A 17,178-nucleotide genomic window follows, 5' to 3' on the forward strand; every position below is an offset into this window, starting at 1 on the left:
AAGTCAGGGATAGTCAATGCCACATTCACTTACCTACAAAAGAAGAAAGGTGGGTGGGGGGAAGGGTTGAGCTAGTTAATCACAACAGTTTACTAAGCTCATTAAGATCATGGCTAATTAGCTTTGACTCAAAGAAGGATTACTGTGGATGCCAAAAAGGAAATGAATCACCTTGTAGTTTTTAATCAACCCCTATTGGCTAACCCTAGGAAAACAACACAAACAATAATACATTCATTGGGAAATTAAAGCATATTTCCGGTTCTGTTTGCTGAAGACCAGATGTTACAATGAAGCAGGTGGTGGAAATATAAACTCTTTAAAGCCCACCCCCCGGGTGTTTTCTCAGGAAGTGTCTAATGATTGTCACTGGATCTGTTGCAGGTCTCTCTTTAGAGTCTAACATGGTGCAAGTAGTTGCTGAGATTATGCCAGCGATCTCCTAGGCAACCGCCTGCTCATAGGAGCCACAAATAGCTGCAGTAAACCCCAGCACACACGTTTTCAGTTTTGCACTTGTATCACCTCTCCACCCTGCCCCACCCCCTGCCTGCCTCATCTACCACCCTAGTTGTGAAATAAACACACATTCTATACTTATTGAATTGCTGGGAAAGGAATATTGCTTTTGTATCATGAAGCAACAATAACACTCTTCACATTAACTGAGAGACAAGGAGTCCACTGCAGACCATCATTTCCAAAGATTAAAAATAAATTAGAAATCAATTTTCTATATTACACACTGATCAAGTATATGTACAGTAAAACCACACTTCCTACTTATAAGTTATTACATTTGTTGTTGTTGTCTCTCATTCCACTGTGACAGCCTTATTTGTTTGTTTTTTGAAATAGTAAACAAACAAATAATAAACAGCAAATTCAAATTTGGAATAACTTGCTCCAGCTACTTTAAACAACCACAGCAGAGACTAGTTAGTTACATCTGAAAAGCATAAACTGATGATACCATAACTCAAGTCTATGGACCGGTTCACGCATACAGTTTCACTGCATTTATTATTTTTATTCATTCATTCATTCATCATTCATTCATCTATCCATCCCTCCATCCACCCATTCATTCAATTTCTATACCACCCTTCCAAAATGGCTCAGGGTAGTTTACAATTAAAAACAAAACAATTAAAATCAGTTAACAGTTAAAACTAAAATTATAAAATACCATAAAAACAACAATTAAACAGCAATTTAAAGCTAACAGTGTTTGCAACAGCAGTACACCCTAACACGGAAAATCACAGTTAAGTCTCAAAATCCCTGCTAACTGGGCAAAGAGGCACCTTTTACCGTGGTGATTCTCTTTATTTAACAGGGGGAGAGTAACTGGCCCTATCCACCCCCAGCATAGTACCTCCAGTGACTGTTGCTGGTGTCTATCTTATGTTTCTTTTTCGATTGTGAGTCCTTTGGGGACAGGGAGCCATCTTATTTTGTTTGTTATTTCTCTGTGTAAACTGCCCTGAGCCATTTTTGGAAGGGCAGTATAGAAATATAATTATTAAATATAAATCATTAATTAATTAATTAATTAATTAATTAGATTGATTGAAAGTTAACTCCAATCTGACCTGACTAACTCCAGTCTGCGCCTGAGATTTTTCCTATGGTTCACCACGAATAACTGCGGTTATGCCGCTGAAGCGTTATGCCCAACCCAGTCCCGTCCCTAGCCGCAGTTAAGCACTCAGTAACTAACTCCAGTCATAGAGGCAGTGGCACAGATCCACCCGAGGATGTGGCCGCTCCAGGCTTTTGGCACATCTTGTTGGCAACTGCTTGGAAAATCAGCCCCTCCCCTCCTGTTAGCTACACAGCTATGTAGTTGCCAGGCTACAAGGGACACCAACATGCATCATCCTGGCCCAGCCAGCCTGTCAAGCCACCCAGCCACTCAGGGTGAGCAGTCATCCTTACGACTAGCCTTCTTATTTATTTATAAGGGTGAGCCTTCTTATTTATGTATTTATTATTTCTCTATGTAAATCGCTTTGGAAACTTTATTTATTTGTTTGTTTGTTTGTCAGTCAAATTTGTATACCGCCCCAAACTTTCATCTCTGGGTGGTTTACAATAACATAAAACCAGTTAAAAACATATACAAAAACTTAAAAACAATTTAAAAATTTAAAAATAATCAGAAATTAAAACCCCAAAATAGTAGGAAGATGAGAAAACTTGGGTGAAAAGATGGGTTTTCAGGTGTTTTTTGAAAATTGTCAGAGATGAGGAGGATCGTATCCCAGCAGGGAGTGCATTCCACAATCTCGGGGCAGTGACCGAGAAGGCCCATCTCTGTGTAGCCACCAAACGAGTTGGCGGTAACTGGAGACAGACATCCTCAGATGACCTCAATGGGCGGTGGGGCTTGTAATGAAGAAGACACTCTCTTAACTACCCAGGGCCTAAGCCGTTTAGGGCTCTATAAGTTATAACTAGCACTTTGTATTTTGCCCAGAAACCTATTGGCCGCCAGTGTAACTCCATCAGTAAAAGAGTAACATGGTCTCTCCGAGATGACCCAGAGAACAACTTGGCTGCCGCATTCTGAACCAACTGAACTTTCCAGACTACGTACAAAGGCAGCCCCACGTAGAGAGCATTACAGTTCTTAAGTCTGGAGGTTACCAACAGATGTACCACTGTTTTGAGGTTGTTGATCTCGAGAAACGGGCACAGCTGGCATATCAGCCGGAGCTGATAGAAAGCACCCCTGGCCACCGCCTCAACCTGAGAAACCAGGGAGAGGTCTGAATCTAGAAGTACTCCCAGACTGCGAACCTGTTCCTTTTGGGGAAGTGTGACCCCATTTAGAACAGGCAGATCAGAATTGTCTCTGGAGTTCGCAATCTAAAATGAAACATAAGACAGACACCAGCAACAGTCATTGCAGATACTGTGCTGGGGGTGAATAGGGCTAGTTATCCAGTGGTTCTAAACTGCTGACATTTGTTTTATGCTGGTTTTAAACTGCCCAGAGATGTGAGTTTGGGGCAGTATACAAATATACTAAATAAAATAAAATAAGTGTATTGTCTTGCCAAGTGATGAGAAGAATTATACCACTCCCCTGCTTTCCTAGATTTTGATCAAGTGCAGAGTGGGTAAGACTTTCCTCACCACTTCACAGAGCAACACAAATGATGGGTTTACCCAAGAGGTTTAATGTTTGCTCTGCTAAGGTACCAGTTGCAAATGATTATCATGTATTCAGCTTATGGCAACATATCTGTCCCCTACCATCTGTTCAATATCTACAGAGTAGTTTGATATGTATGGGAAAGAAGATATACAAAGCAGCTTGTATTTTCCTCCTGAAAACCAAAAGTTCTGCAGCACTGTAAATAACCTCTTATTCTTTTTCATAAACTCAGTGAAGATGTTTTCCATTCTTAAAAAGCATTCTCAACCACTAACATATTCAAAACAATATTATGGACAGAATTGGGAGTTCCTCAATATTCCATGAAGAGTTGCAGCCCCCTGGGCTGGAATTAGTCCCAACCTCAGACTCAACTCAAATGTTTCAAACTGCAGTTCTGGACACTTTGGGAAAGCTTTGGATCTATTTTCAGGCACATCAGCAGCACTCTTGTTGAAAGCCATGTCTCCTATTTCACAGCTGGTGACAGTGCTGATAACTTCCCTTCATCTGCAGGAGGAGCTGCTCCCAAGCCAAGAACCTTTCTCCTATTCTGCCAATAAGCTGGAAAAAGAGATGACGGAGGAAGGTAAGCCTAGGTTTCAAGTCCCCATAGGCTGTGAAGATCCAAGTAATGCTAACCTCTTTGCTCCAGAATGCAGACAAATATGCTGCCAGTTTAGCTGGAAGAAATCTACTGGCAATCTATGTTTATCAGTTATGTATGGGAAACTTTTCAAAGCAAGTCAAAGGATGGGCAAATGCACTGAGATGGATGCCTCAACACTAGTTATCTGTCTGACTACACCTCAGATTCAACTAGTACAGAACTGGAAGGCAACATGTTTAGGTACAAGTTCTGCCAAATAAACTGACTATATATTTCTGATCAGCTATAGATTAACTACATAGATTGTAAAAATTCTGCTGTGATGATAGAGATTTAATCTTTTAATGTTTTAGGAGTGTGTGTGTGTGTGTGTGAGAGAGAGAGAGAGAGAGAGAGAGAGAGAGAGAGAGAGAGAGAGAGAGAGATTCAAACAAGTTTAAAAAATTGAATTTGGAATCTGAGATGTCAAGCAGAAATTTAGCCAGTGATGTGCCCTGTTACCAAACTCTCGCCAAAGCAGTGAACTTCACAGTGATCAGTCAGACTTGCACAGCAGCCTCTTTAACAGCAGTAGGCCAGAACAGACCATGTAGTATGTTTTCGTCCCTATAAAAATATCCAGGTTAGTTATGCGGTCTGCACTACAACTACAAAGAACTGGTTTGCTGCTGCTGTCTTCTTATAATGCTTCATTCATGAACCAACGTGGTGAATCCATTGCCTCTCAACCTCAGCCCCGGCCCCCACTAATATATGATGCTAATACGAGCCTGCCTTGCAGTATTGTTGAACCAAGGGAACACACTTAGCAACAGCACTACATACTAATGGTAGTTGTCCTGCTTCTATTGCTTCTCTGCTCTACGTTTTCCCCTCTAAAGTGGCTCTGCACTTAAAAACAAACAAAAAACACCCCGCATTGGTGTAGTGTTAAATGCAATGGCATTTAATGTGTAGTCAGCTCCCTTGAGGCCTTGGCTGGGATTTCTACTTTCCAGGTTTGATCTTTTCAAAATTCTGTTTTTAAAGCTTGGGGGGAAATTTCCAATGCCTCACTTAAATTGCAAAAGGTGATTTCTTCAAGCAGGTACCTACAGGCAGACTGTTGTTTTTGTTGTTTACAATAGGGAAATTTTCTTGCTAGAGAAACATTGTAGTTTCTCTAGAGTTCTTGCTAGGAAATTTTCTTGCTAGAGAAACAATGTGGATCAAGAAGGTTTAACTAATGAAAATGGAATAATATTCTAATGAAATAATAATTTAACTAATGAAAATGGAATAATTTCAACTGATTGAAATAGCACACAAGCCATAAGGACAGGACCCCTTCTTACTGATCTGCCTTATCTTGACTGTTTATCTCTCTCAGATCACCATGTTCACCAATGTCTGTAAACAAACTAAAGGGGAAGAGTATGAATTGTAAGAGCTACTGGTAACAAAAAGAAATCCACTAACAATTTCCATTTTTATTTTCCTTATTGCAGAAATGGTACCCAAGTTTGTATCCTGCCCTGTCTTTAAGGAGTTTTGGAAGTATACATTTCCCCCTGTATCCTTATAACAACTCTGTGAAATAGATTATGCAGAGAGAATATGACTAGCCCAAGGTTATAAAAATCCTGCTGAATTCATATAAGAATACCTGCTAGTTCAGACCAAAGCCTATCAAGTCCAGAATGCAGTTTCCCACAATGGTCAGGCAGATGTCTCTAGAAAGCTCACAAGCAGGAGATGAAGGCATGCTCCCTCGCATATTGTTGCTCCTCTGCAACTGATATTCAGAGACATGCTACTTCTGTATATGGATCATACAGTCATCAAGATTAGCAGCCGCGGATAGACTTGTCCTCCATGAATTTGTCTAATCCAGTTTTTAAAGCCATCTAAGCAAGTGGTCATCACCACATCTTATGGCAGCACATTCCATTTATCATGAACTGTGTAAAATACTTTCCTTTTGCTGTTCTAAATCTCCTGCCAATCATTGGATGACCCCCTAATTCTAGTGTTGTAAGAGACAATAACATCTTTTCTGAATCCTCCTTCTCTGCACCATGCATAATTTTATGCGGCTAAACCACATTGCCCAACCCATCCCTATGGCCACCACTGTGGGAAACCCACAGGCAAGAGGTATGTGCATGCCCTCTCTCCTGCTGTTGCTCCCCTGCAACTAGTTTTGAGAGGTATCATGCCTCTGAGGCTGGAGGCGGCCTATAGCACTCCATGAATTTGTAAAGCCCCTTTAAAGCCATCCAAGCTAGTGGCCATCACCACATCCCATGGCAAAGAATTCCATATATTATGTACTGTGTGAAAAAGTACTTCCTCTTGTTGGTCCTAAATTTCCTGGTCTTCAGTTTCATGGGATGACCTCTGGTTCTAGTGTTGTGAGAGGGGGAGAAAAATTCTCTATTCACGCTCTCTATTCCATGCATAATTTTATACACATCTATCATGTCTCCGATACTTGTCTCTTTTCCAAACTAAAAGCCCCAGATGCTGAAGTTTTGCCTGATAAGGAAGGTGCTCCAGGCTCCTGATCATCTTGGTTGCCCTCTTCTGCACCTTTTCCACTTCTTCCATTTATTTATTTATTTATTTATTTGATCCTGCTCTTCCTCCAAGGAGCCTAAGTGGTGTACTACATACTTACGTTCCTCCTCACAACAACTCTGTGAAATAGGTTAGGCTGAGAGAGAAGTGACTGGTCCAGAGTCACTCAGCAAGTATTATGGCTGAATAGGGATTTGAACTCGGGTCTCCCCAGTCCTAGTCCAGCAATCTAACCACTACACCACACTGGCTCTCTACAATGTCCTCCTTAAGATATGGTGACCAGAACTGTACACAGTACTCCAAATGTGGCCACACTATAGATTTGTATAAGGGCATTATAATATTAGCATTTTTATTTTAATACTATTCTTAATGATCGCTAGCGTGGAGTTTGCCTTTTTCACAGCTGCCACACACCAAGTAAAAACGTTAAATGAGCTGTCCACTACAACCCCAAGATCTCTCTCCTGGTCAGTCACCGAAAGCTCAGACCTTGTCGGTGTATATGTTAAGTCAGGGTTTTTTGCCCCAATATGAATCACTTTACACTTGTTTACATTGAACTGCATTTGCCATTTTGTCACCCACTCACTCAGTTTAGAGAGATCCTTTTGGAGCTCCTCACAATCTGTTTTGGATTTCACTATCCTAAATAGTTTAGTGTCATCTGCAAATTTGGCCACATGGCTGCTTACCCCAACTTCTACATCATTTATGAACAAGTTAAAGAGCACTGGTCCCAGTATGGATCTCAGAGGGACCCCACTCCTTACTTACTTCCATTATGAAAACTGTCAATTTATTCTTACCCTCTGTTTCCTGTCCTTCAACCAGTTACCAATCCACACATCATTCTGTTCCCTCATCCCATGACTGCTAAGTTTACTCAAGAGCCTTTGGTGGGGAACTTTGTCAAAAGCTTTTTGGAAGTCCAAGTATACTATGTCAACCAGATTACCTTTATCCACACGCCTGTTGACATTCTCAAAGAACTCCAAAAGATTAGTGAGGCAAGACTTGCCCTTGTAGAAGTCATGCTGGTTCTCCTTCAGCAAGGCCTGTTCTTATTTATATTTATTTATTTAACACCGCCCAAAACTTACATATCTGGGCAGTTTATATGTTCAACAATTTTATCCTTGAGAACACTTTCTATCAATTTGTGCTGATCCATGATCGTAATAAACTGAATTTGAATTTGACTTTCCATCAGTTTACCCGGCACAGACATTAAGCCAATGGGCCTGTAGTTTCTCAGATCCCATCTGGATCCCTTTTTGAAAGTGGGAGTTATATTAGCTTTCCATTCCTCTGGTACAGAACCTGATTGTAGGGACAAGTTACATATTTTTGCTAGGAGATCAGCAATTTCACATTTGAGTTCCTTCAGAACTGTCGGGTGTGTCCTCTGGGAGGGCAAGCTCCAATGATGGATTATTAGGTGAGAACCCTATATGCTTCCCAAGGGGCTAAGGGTTTGGTATGACTTCCCTGTCTCCACTGAGCTTCTCTCAAGGTCTCTGCTGCAGCAGAGTTGAGGAATGTTCTCCTTCTTCCCTCCCATTCCCTTCAGCCAGTCTGTGCCTCACCTCCTGGCCATTCACTCTTGCCATGGTCACCGTATGTGTAGGACTGGGGCTCCACAGGGACATCTGAATCCAGGCACTGCTGATTCCACATCATTTCCATCCCAGCTCGCAGCAAAAATTGTATTTCAACTATATAAATTCATGCATGCACTCTAGATATCTACTTCAAAGGAGAAAAACACACACCCTCTCTCTTTCTCTCTGTATGGAGTGTGGAAGTGCCCTCAGGGTGATTTGGGGTTATTCTTGGCTTCCAGTGTCACATATTTCAAATGACTTAAGAGAATGAAGTGATAGAACAGTTGTACTCCACTCAGATAGGAACAGCTGAAGTGAAAATATCTGAAACAGCCGTATTGAAGCATACAGTACAATTTATCCGAGCCAAGAAACAGCTGTATTGAAGCATTTCCATTCAGACTTGCTCTGTGTCATGTCACTGTGCTGTCTAGAAAGACTGCAGATGAAACATACATATTACTCCATAAATTCCCTTTGGTGCATTCATGAATACTTATTCACACACAGCCAGACGGGAAATGTGACTTCATCCAAAGACAACTGATTTGACATTTCTCCCTCCAAAACGCAGACTGATACCTCAGAAGCTGTGAAAGCCAAGTACAAAGTTTCTTTTTAAAAAATCCCTGCAGAAAGTAGTGTCTGACTTCTTCCCTAATGACTAGTTCAGCACAAAACAACAACAATTTAGACTAGGGAAGCCCTTTTACAAAGAAAAGCCCACTCCCTTTTTCTGGAGCCATGCCACCAAGATAATTAGAAAGTGCTTCTGTGTAATGCCAAGCTCTTCTGAGGGAGCATAGTTTTCCTACTTATCTACTAGAGCTACTAAAAAGAACGCAGCCAGTTAAAAGTAGCACATTTCATTTAAGAAACAACACTCGGTGTTTTAATTTTTCAAAGGTTGTGGCATCTTCTGGAATATTTTTCTATAGTTTACACACCCAAACGCAGTAAACAAAAACATGTATGTACCTTATCCCATTGAATTTGATGGATGCATCTGCTTGGAAGGATGCACAAGGTGGCACAGTGGCTGGAAAGTTCTAAAGGGAAGACCTGGGTTCAAATTTCTGCTCGCCTAAAGCATACCTTGGGTCAGACCCAGAGGTACACCTAGGTAATTTTGGAGGCTGGTACTAAAAGCCTTTGGAGCCTTTGACCTAAAGTCCTCCCCCCACCGCCACCACACACGCACGCACACACACACACACACACACACACACCCCGTGATACACACAGTATTTTTAACATGTGGGCTCTTGAGGGCACAAACAACAACTCAACTCACAAGAATGTAAGAATATAAAACAGGTATATTTATGCAAATATGAATTAGCAGAAACATTTCAACACACAACATATTCCCATCCCACATATTTCTTTCCCCACTCCCCTCTCTGTCTCTAAAAGCGGTGCAGGTCACAGTCATGCTCAGCCGCCCAGCTCAGGCCAGCGATGTGGCGACCACACCACCCGGGACAGACTAAAGAGGATTTGGGGGGGGGGCAGGGGGTGTGGAGGCCCTGGACTCTAGCCTGGAAGTCCAGGGGTAAGAGGACCTGTAGTCAGACCATCTCTTAGACTAAACCTTTACATACAGTAAAACCTCAATACTTTATCCCTGCTAACTGGGAAAGAGGCACCCTTTAAAGTGGCATCTCCTTCATATTTAGCAGAAAGTTAGAAACTGTCATTCTTCCCAACATATTTCCCCACCCAATTGTCTTCTTTGTGTTTCTTTTTAGACTGTGAGTTCCTTTGGGACAGGGAACCATTTCCTAATTCCTTTTGCTATTTAGACCACTTTGAGAACATGTTTGCTGAGAAGTGAATAATAATACCTTATCAACTATCTCACAGTATTTTTGTTAAGGACAAAATAGGGAAGGGAGACAAATGTATTTTACCCTGAACTGCTCAGAGTAAGAGTTATATAATAAGTAAGTAAATAATCCTCACCTAGAGAAACAAAGGGAGTTCACACAATGATTAAAAGGGTAGGAGAAGCATTCTACCCTAGTTCAGAAGCTGTGCACACTCCCATTTTCTGCTCATGTGAGAGTAAAAAACAAAGCCAGAGGCCCAGGCAGTGATCATCTGTTCAGTGTCAGCTGGGTAGGAGGGCTTTTCTTCCAATTATACAGAGGGGGAAATCCTACAAAAAGCCACTGCTTTTGAAACTCAGTTGCTGGAGTCTTTTTCATGAGGGCATGTTAGCACACACTGGAGCTATACCCACGATCAGGCAAAATCAGGCTAGGGGAGCCTAGCCCAATTTTGCATGATTGTGGGAGCCACCGGGCGAGCCGGTGAGCTCCCAGGCAGTTAACCCGCCTAAGTACCCCTCCCCTAAAACTGGGTTTGCAGAGCAAGCGCTCTGCAATCCCGGTTTTCAAGATCGTGAGTAGCCACGCCACAGCTCTGCACTGCGGCTACTCACGAGGAGACCCCTGGAAGGGATGCGAAAATCTGCCTCCTGGCTCCGGGGGCATCGCCAGCTCGCGCAGGGCATGCTGGAGCTTCTGGGGGCTGATTGGCCCCCACTCCCCCTCAGCCCCCGCCGGCTCTGTCATGGAGCCGGCAATCGTGTGGGCGGCCAATTCGGCCACCCAGGGCTCCCTCCCTGATTGCCTGTGGGGAGAGCGGGCTTAGCTCTCTGCTGCACAAACCGGGTCTCAGTGACTGGCTCACTCTCTTCTACTGCTCAGAGGATCACCCAGCTGAGCACCTGTGTGTGTGCTCTAACTCTTTTGCCTAATCCAAGGGTTCTCAAAGTTGAGTCTCCAGATGATGTTGGACTATGTAGCAGATTAAAGCCTTTGTCTCAGAGCAGCTCATGTGAGGGAGGGGGATGCTGAATTATCCCTGGTGAGCTGCCTGGCTAGGCTTCTCGTAAAACTAATCTATATTTCCGGTAGAATTAAAATGCTGCCGCCGCCACCACCCCTCTTATCGATACTGCTTGAATCTCCCTGGGCTGGGGATAGAATCTCAGGGAAAACTCTCTTTATTTTGCTATTGGATGGATATAAAAACCTTCCACCTGTAGACTTACATGTGATGAGGGAAAACTCTCTTTATTTTGCTATTGGATGAATATAAAAACCTTCCACCTGTAAGCTTACATGTGAGGAGAAAACCGATAGCTGCTGAGCGCTTGAGGACACTTTTGCACCACAGAAATCCTCTTTCTCACCTTCCTTTTTTCTTGTGTTAAAAACCAACTCTGAGAGGCTTTTAAAAAGAAAAAAGCAAGCAAAAGTTTTATTCAGTTACTACAGACTGCTTCCATCTGAGACTTTTAGGTTTTAAATACACTCGAAAATACTTAGTAGGTTACAAAAATAGGTTGTCTTAAGCTTCAGTTTAGGTTGCATTTAGGCACGCTTAGGTGTTTATAGAGTCTTTTGCAACACCCTAGCTGGGTTGAGCATAAACTAATATTTCTTATTTTAATTATGTTGCAGGTAAACTATAATAGAACAGTATCAGGAAGGAATATGCAAAGCATGCACACAAAGAAAAATACGTTTCTAATGCAAAACTGACTTACAAACTGTTTCCTATGCTGAATCCCCTTTTCCTTGAAAACTCACCCAACATCTGATGAGAATCAAGCTTCCTGCAATCCTGTCTCTCAAGGATCTGCAGTTATTCCATGTGAGAAATCTCCATGCTGGCTTTGACCATGAGGGAGCAAAAACTCCATGCCCCTCATTAAGCCTTTCCATACATGCTTCTCCAGCACAGACCACCCTTGTTGTTCCCAGAATTCCCAGCAACTGCTCTCTAGGTCCCACCACCTGGTGTACTGATTGGCTGCCCTGGAGTTCACCAGCCTATCAGTCAAGACAAGGGTTCATTCCCTGTTAACTCTTTAGAGGGAGGGGAGGCTGATCACTACATACTACAGTTCCATCATTCCCAGTCACACTGGCCAAATGCTGAGGAAGATGGAAGTTATAGTCCAACAACATCTAGAGACCCAAGTTTGAGAACCCGTACCTTAAGCTGAATCACTGGACTGCTGAGTCCCTAAATAGAAACACTGGACCATGAGGTCCAGAAGGGATGATCTGAGCTAAAAGCACTATCCTTGAATATTCCCTGCATGGGTCTGCCAGAAAGACTTGCACAGGACTAACAGTCGAGTTCCTCTTTCCATGGGCCTGCCATGCAAAGCTGCCTGCGGGCCTACTGCACTTTGGAGTGAAATCCTTGAGCCACTGAGGCTGGGCCATTCCCACCATGGACTTGTGGGCCAGCTCCTGCACCTGGCTGCCTGAGAGATGCAGTACTCCCTTTTGCTAGCTGTGGGCATGTGGAATGCATCTTGGCATCTAGTGCCAAGTTGGCACCCTGCTGCTTCTCCTTGCCTGATGCTTCAGAAAAACCTTTGTGTCTGGGGCCGTCTAAAATTTTCCCTTTGGAAGTCTCCACTGAAACAGCAGATTGAGGATTCAGGCAGCAAAGCTATTCTAGATTCTCTTTTTCTTCTTTCTCCCCATCCTCCTCTTTTTTTCTGCCCACATCCCAATGCCAACCAACCAGAGGCGTATCTAGGGAAAACAGCGCCTAGGGCAAGCACTGAAATTGCCCCCCCCCCCAAAAAAAAATCTGGCACCCATCTTTCAGATAACTTCACCATAATATCAGCTCAAAAAGTAAAAGTCAAGCTTATTAATCTTTTAATTAAAAAATTATGGCACTACTTGAAAATTATAACTGCACCTTACTTGCTTTCACTGATGCAAATTGCTGAAGCAGCACAGATACAGCCTTCTTCAGAAAGCAGGAATCACACCTATCAGCTATTCAGAGAGGTACTGGAGATTGGATGTAGTTCTTACACTCGGTGATCAGCATGTTCATTGCATTCCAAATCCAGCATTGTGTATTAGCAACCCTCCTGCCGCCCCCACCCCCCAGCTGCTATCTGCCAGCAATCAGTAACATTCACATTTTTTATATCCTGTTCTTCTTCCAAGAAGCCCAGAACAGTGTACATACTTAAGTTTCTCCTCACAACAACCCTGTGAAGTAGGTTAGGCTAAGAGAGAAGTGACTGGCCCACAGTCACCCAGCAAGTCTCATGGCTGGATGGGGATTTGAACTCGGGTCTCCCTGGTCCTAGTCCAGCACTCTAACCACTATCAAGGCAGATAGCAGCTGGGGGGCGGCAGGAGGGTTACTAATACACAATGCTGGATTTGGAATGCAATGAACATGCTGATCACCGAGTGTAAGGACTACATCCAGTCTCCAGTACCTCTCTGAATAGCTGATAGGTGTGATTCCTGCTTTCTGAAGAAGGCTGTATCTGTATATTAAAGACAGACAATTTTTAAAAGCTGGGAAAGCTTGGGTGAGAAGATGGGTTTTCAGGTGTTTTTTAAAAATTGCCAGAGATGACAATTTTATTAACAATAAACACATTTCTACTATGGGCTTTGTTTGGTCTTTGCCTAATTCCCTTGGGTTGAGAATAAATGTTGAAGAGAATGAATAGAACAGAAAAATACATAACAGGTGCTGTCTTTAAATCTAAAATGATCCCTCACTAGTAGCCATCACATGCTGGAAAATCTCAGGCCAGGGGACTGCTTAGTCTGCATTCTCATGACTTAGGACAAGTCAGTTGTGCACCTGACAAACGCTACTTATACAGCCAATTATTTTCACTCTTCATTACTGCATGAATATCAAATGGTTATGTACCACAACACCTTCCTTATAATGAATCTGACTTAGAACCAAGTTAAATAGAATTTAATGCAATTTCCATTTTGCATAGGTAAGGCCTGAAATTTAACTGGGTAATCCTGAGCAGTTTTATGATCACACATGAGATCTTAGATCCTCACAAAAGGAGCTGTTCCTTACATAAGACATTCCCAGCCCGCTCACACCTATCCTCCTAACTAGAATCAACTAGCTACAGTGAGCCAACATGATCCATTCATCAAATAACTTAAAGAACACACCTTGGATTGAAGAGCTGTTTTCACACAGTTGCCCTCAAATCGGGAGTCCAAAATATCTCCAAGAATAGAAGCTAATAGAAACTTTTTGGAGTCCCCAAAAAGACCAGAAGTAAACAACAAACAGGAACCTCAACCAAAAACCAGGATGCAAACGTATTGTAACATAAAGGTTAAGTTTGTGCCATTGAGTCGGTGTTGTTGACTCCTGGCAATCACAAAGCCACGTGGTTGTCTTTGGTAGAATACACAGGAGGGGTTCACCATCGCCATCTCCTGTGCAGTGTTTCAGCACCTTTCTATATCGCTGCTGCCCGATACAAGAGTTTCCCATATCCTGGGAAACACACCAGTGGGGAGTCAAACCAACAGCCTCCTGCTCTCTAGTTGCTTCCCCACTGTGCCATTAATGGTTCAAGTGACTCCAAATACAAATAGTAACCATAAATTTTTTTATTTATTTAACATATTTTTATACCACCCACCACCAAAGTCTCTAGGCAGTTTACAGCTATAAAAACATATTAAAAGATCAAATTAAAATAACCATGAAAACTATCATATACATACATATAAAACATATGTGATTTCTGGATAATGACTCTCTTCTATGATTTATCAAACATACAAAAAATTTGTTAATACTAAATACATCAGTATTACTAATACATAGAAAAACTCAAGTGAAAAACAGGAACATATAAGATTGCCAGAGTGAAAATTGATCCAGATTAATCTACAGTTCAAAGTAGAAAACATATTTTGCAGAATTCTTCATCTTAATAAGAAAACTCTTTCAAAATCAAAGAAATCACTCATGGCAAATTTGCACTAGGACCTCCCAACTACCTAAGAACTAGATTCTTCTGCAAACATTGTGCCCATAGATCAGAAAATTGTTTTTAGTTTCCATATTCTGCATATTAAGGAATCTCATTCTACATAACACAAAGGACAAGAAATACAAGGCCAGATATCCCATACATACTTCAGAGTAAGTTATATTGTAGTCAGTGCAATTTATTCTCAGGGAAACATGCATAAGTTTGAGTTACACTGACCTGAAAGTCACCAAAGGATCTTCAAACAAAGCCATATAAATAGCTTTCTATAAACAGAACGTATCAGGACTCTTTAGAGCTCTAGGCCACACCCCCTTTACATGTGATATATCACATGATGATATCACATGCAAAGGGGGTGTGGCCTTGAGGTAGAGATTGCCGGAGCGAGTTCTTCAGTCTCATTTCAGGGCAGGCTTGCCGCCTGAAAGGGTGTATTTTCTCTTTCTCTTCCTCTCTGGGAGGGAGAGAAAGAGGAATAGACGCTTTCCGGCAGCAAACGCTCCCTGAAATTAAGGCAAAAGTAAGTGCTTATGGAGGCTCCTGGGGGGCGTGTGCCCCCTCCCGGACTCAGAGAAGGCGGCGGGGGGCGCGATTAAAAAAAAAATTTTTTTAATCAACTGAGGTGGTTGGGGTGGGGCGGGGCATAGCGGGCACTTGGCGCCCCTCTGCAACTGGTGCCTAGGGCACGTGCCCTGCCTGCCCCCCCACTGGTTACGCCTCTGCAACCAACCACCAGGCTATTAAAGCCTTCATTCTCTCATCATCTCATTCCAGGAGTCTCCTTCACTCCCTGTACAATTGTGATTGTACCAAGATTGCCAACTACAAATTTTACATTGTGTCTGCATTTTACAAATAAATGTTATCTTTTTTCAAAAGCATTACCTCTTTTGGGATACCCCAACAGTGGCCCGCCTCTGTCTATACTGCAGTCCCTTCTTTATTCACACTAGCAAATTCAGTTTCCAGCAAATTCCCTCAAATTGGTCCAAAAGTATCCACAAAGAAGCCTTAAAAGGGGGTGGGGGACTCATCTGTAGTCATTTCATGTACCATATGTATGTGACATGTAATTACCAATAGTCTTGTTTTTGGACATTTCCTTTATCGGGCTACTTTAGCTGTGGACAAACAACTCTTATATGGCAGATTTTCCCATATCTTCTGTGTGCAAACTGAAAAGGTATACCTTTTGCAATACCTGTCATGATCTCAGATCTGGGATCTTCCCTCAATTGGGGGATGAGAAAAACTGTTCAGTGGATGAGACAGGGTAAGAAGGTCCTACGACACTAGAACTTCCCACACCATGAGAACCAGAGCTAACACCCCCACCACAATCTGAGGACACAGCTCTACTTTCACTCTCTGACATAAGAACATAAGAACAGCCCTGCTGGATCAGGCTCAAGGGCTATCTAATCCAGCATCCTGTTTCACACAGTGGCCCACCAGATGCCTCTGGGAAGCCCACAGGCAAGAGCTGAGGGCATGCCCTTTCTCCTACAGTTGCTCCCCTGCAACTGGTATTTAGAGGAATCTTGTCTCTCAGGCTGGAGGTGGCCTATAGCCCTCAGACTAGTAGCCACTGATAGACCTGTCCTCCATGAATTTATCTAAATGCCTCTTAAAGCCATCCAGGCTGCTGGCAGTCACCACATCCTGTGGCAGAGAATTCCACAAGCTGATTATGTGTTGTGTAATAAAGTACTTCCTTTTGTTGGTCCTAAATTTCTTGGCAGTTAATTTCATTGGATGACCCCAGGTTCTAATGCTTTGAGACACTACTCCTTGGAGACTCTGAGAAGTTCCCCAAAGACCCTCCCAACCCAAGCAGAGGTGGGGATTTTTTAACCCAGTGCTTAAAAAATGGAATAAGATCCTTTACATATGCTGGTTAAAGGGGCGTTGTCCAATTTTCTAAGCACTGTGTCTGGCGAAGACCTTTTCTTGGGCTGTCAAGGGAAGGAACGGGTCCAAAAAACCCTATCTAGGCAGCAGCTATAAAAACTGCTAAGCTCCAAGCATCTGCTAATGCAACATCCATCTTATGCAGTTGTACCCAACTCTCCTGCTTTGCGCCATCCAAGGTCCTGGTCTCTTTTCCTGTTGTGCTTTCCTTGGAGTTGTCACTTCTGTATCCCGGCCTCAGCTTGGATCAGGATAATAGTGTGCTTTTTAAATGACTTGCCTCCCCCCCCCCTGAACTTTTAAAATGCTGTTTTTGTTGTCCCTTACAAGAAGTAAATTGCCCTTTTCAAAATGGCTGCTGCAGCTGCTTCTAGTATTTTGTGCAGAGGCTCTTACTTCCAAATTAATCGTATACTGCTGCTGCTCCCTAATTCGTGTATTGATCCACTCTAAACGCCCTGTCATCTCTATGGCCTTGTGAAGGGGTAAG

The 17,178-nt window shown here is 42.7% G+C and overlaps 1 protein-coding gene and 1 long non-coding RNA gene across 4 annotated transcripts in view; one reads left to right on the forward strand and one right to left on the reverse strand.

The window, feature by feature from the left end:
- The window catches only part of ANK3 (ankyrin 3), a 661,543-nt gene that overhangs the window by 473,448 nt on the left and 170,917 nt on the right, over positions 1–17,178 (reverse strand). The window lies entirely within an intron of this gene.
- LOC128349868 (uncharacterized) lies at positions 1,851–14,036 on the forward strand. Of its 2 annotated transcripts, XR_008319049.1 has the most exons (4): positions 1,851–1,968; positions 3,647–3,755; positions 5,264–5,328; positions 13,850–14,036. It is a non-coding gene; the product is annotated as an uncharacterized LOC128349868 (long non-coding RNA). The 2 variants fall into 2 exon arrangements; XR_008319050.1 differs by lacking the exon at positions 13,850–14,036 and having other exon boundaries at positions 5,264–5,375.

The sequence above is a fragment of the Hemicordylus capensis genome, chromosome 3 (genome assembly GCF_027244095.1).
Source record: "Hemicordylus capensis ecotype Gifberg chromosome 3, rHemCap1.1.pri, whole genome shotgun sequence".
NCBI lineage: Eukaryota > Metazoa > Chordata > Lepidosauria > Squamata > Cordylidae > Hemicordylus > Hemicordylus capensis.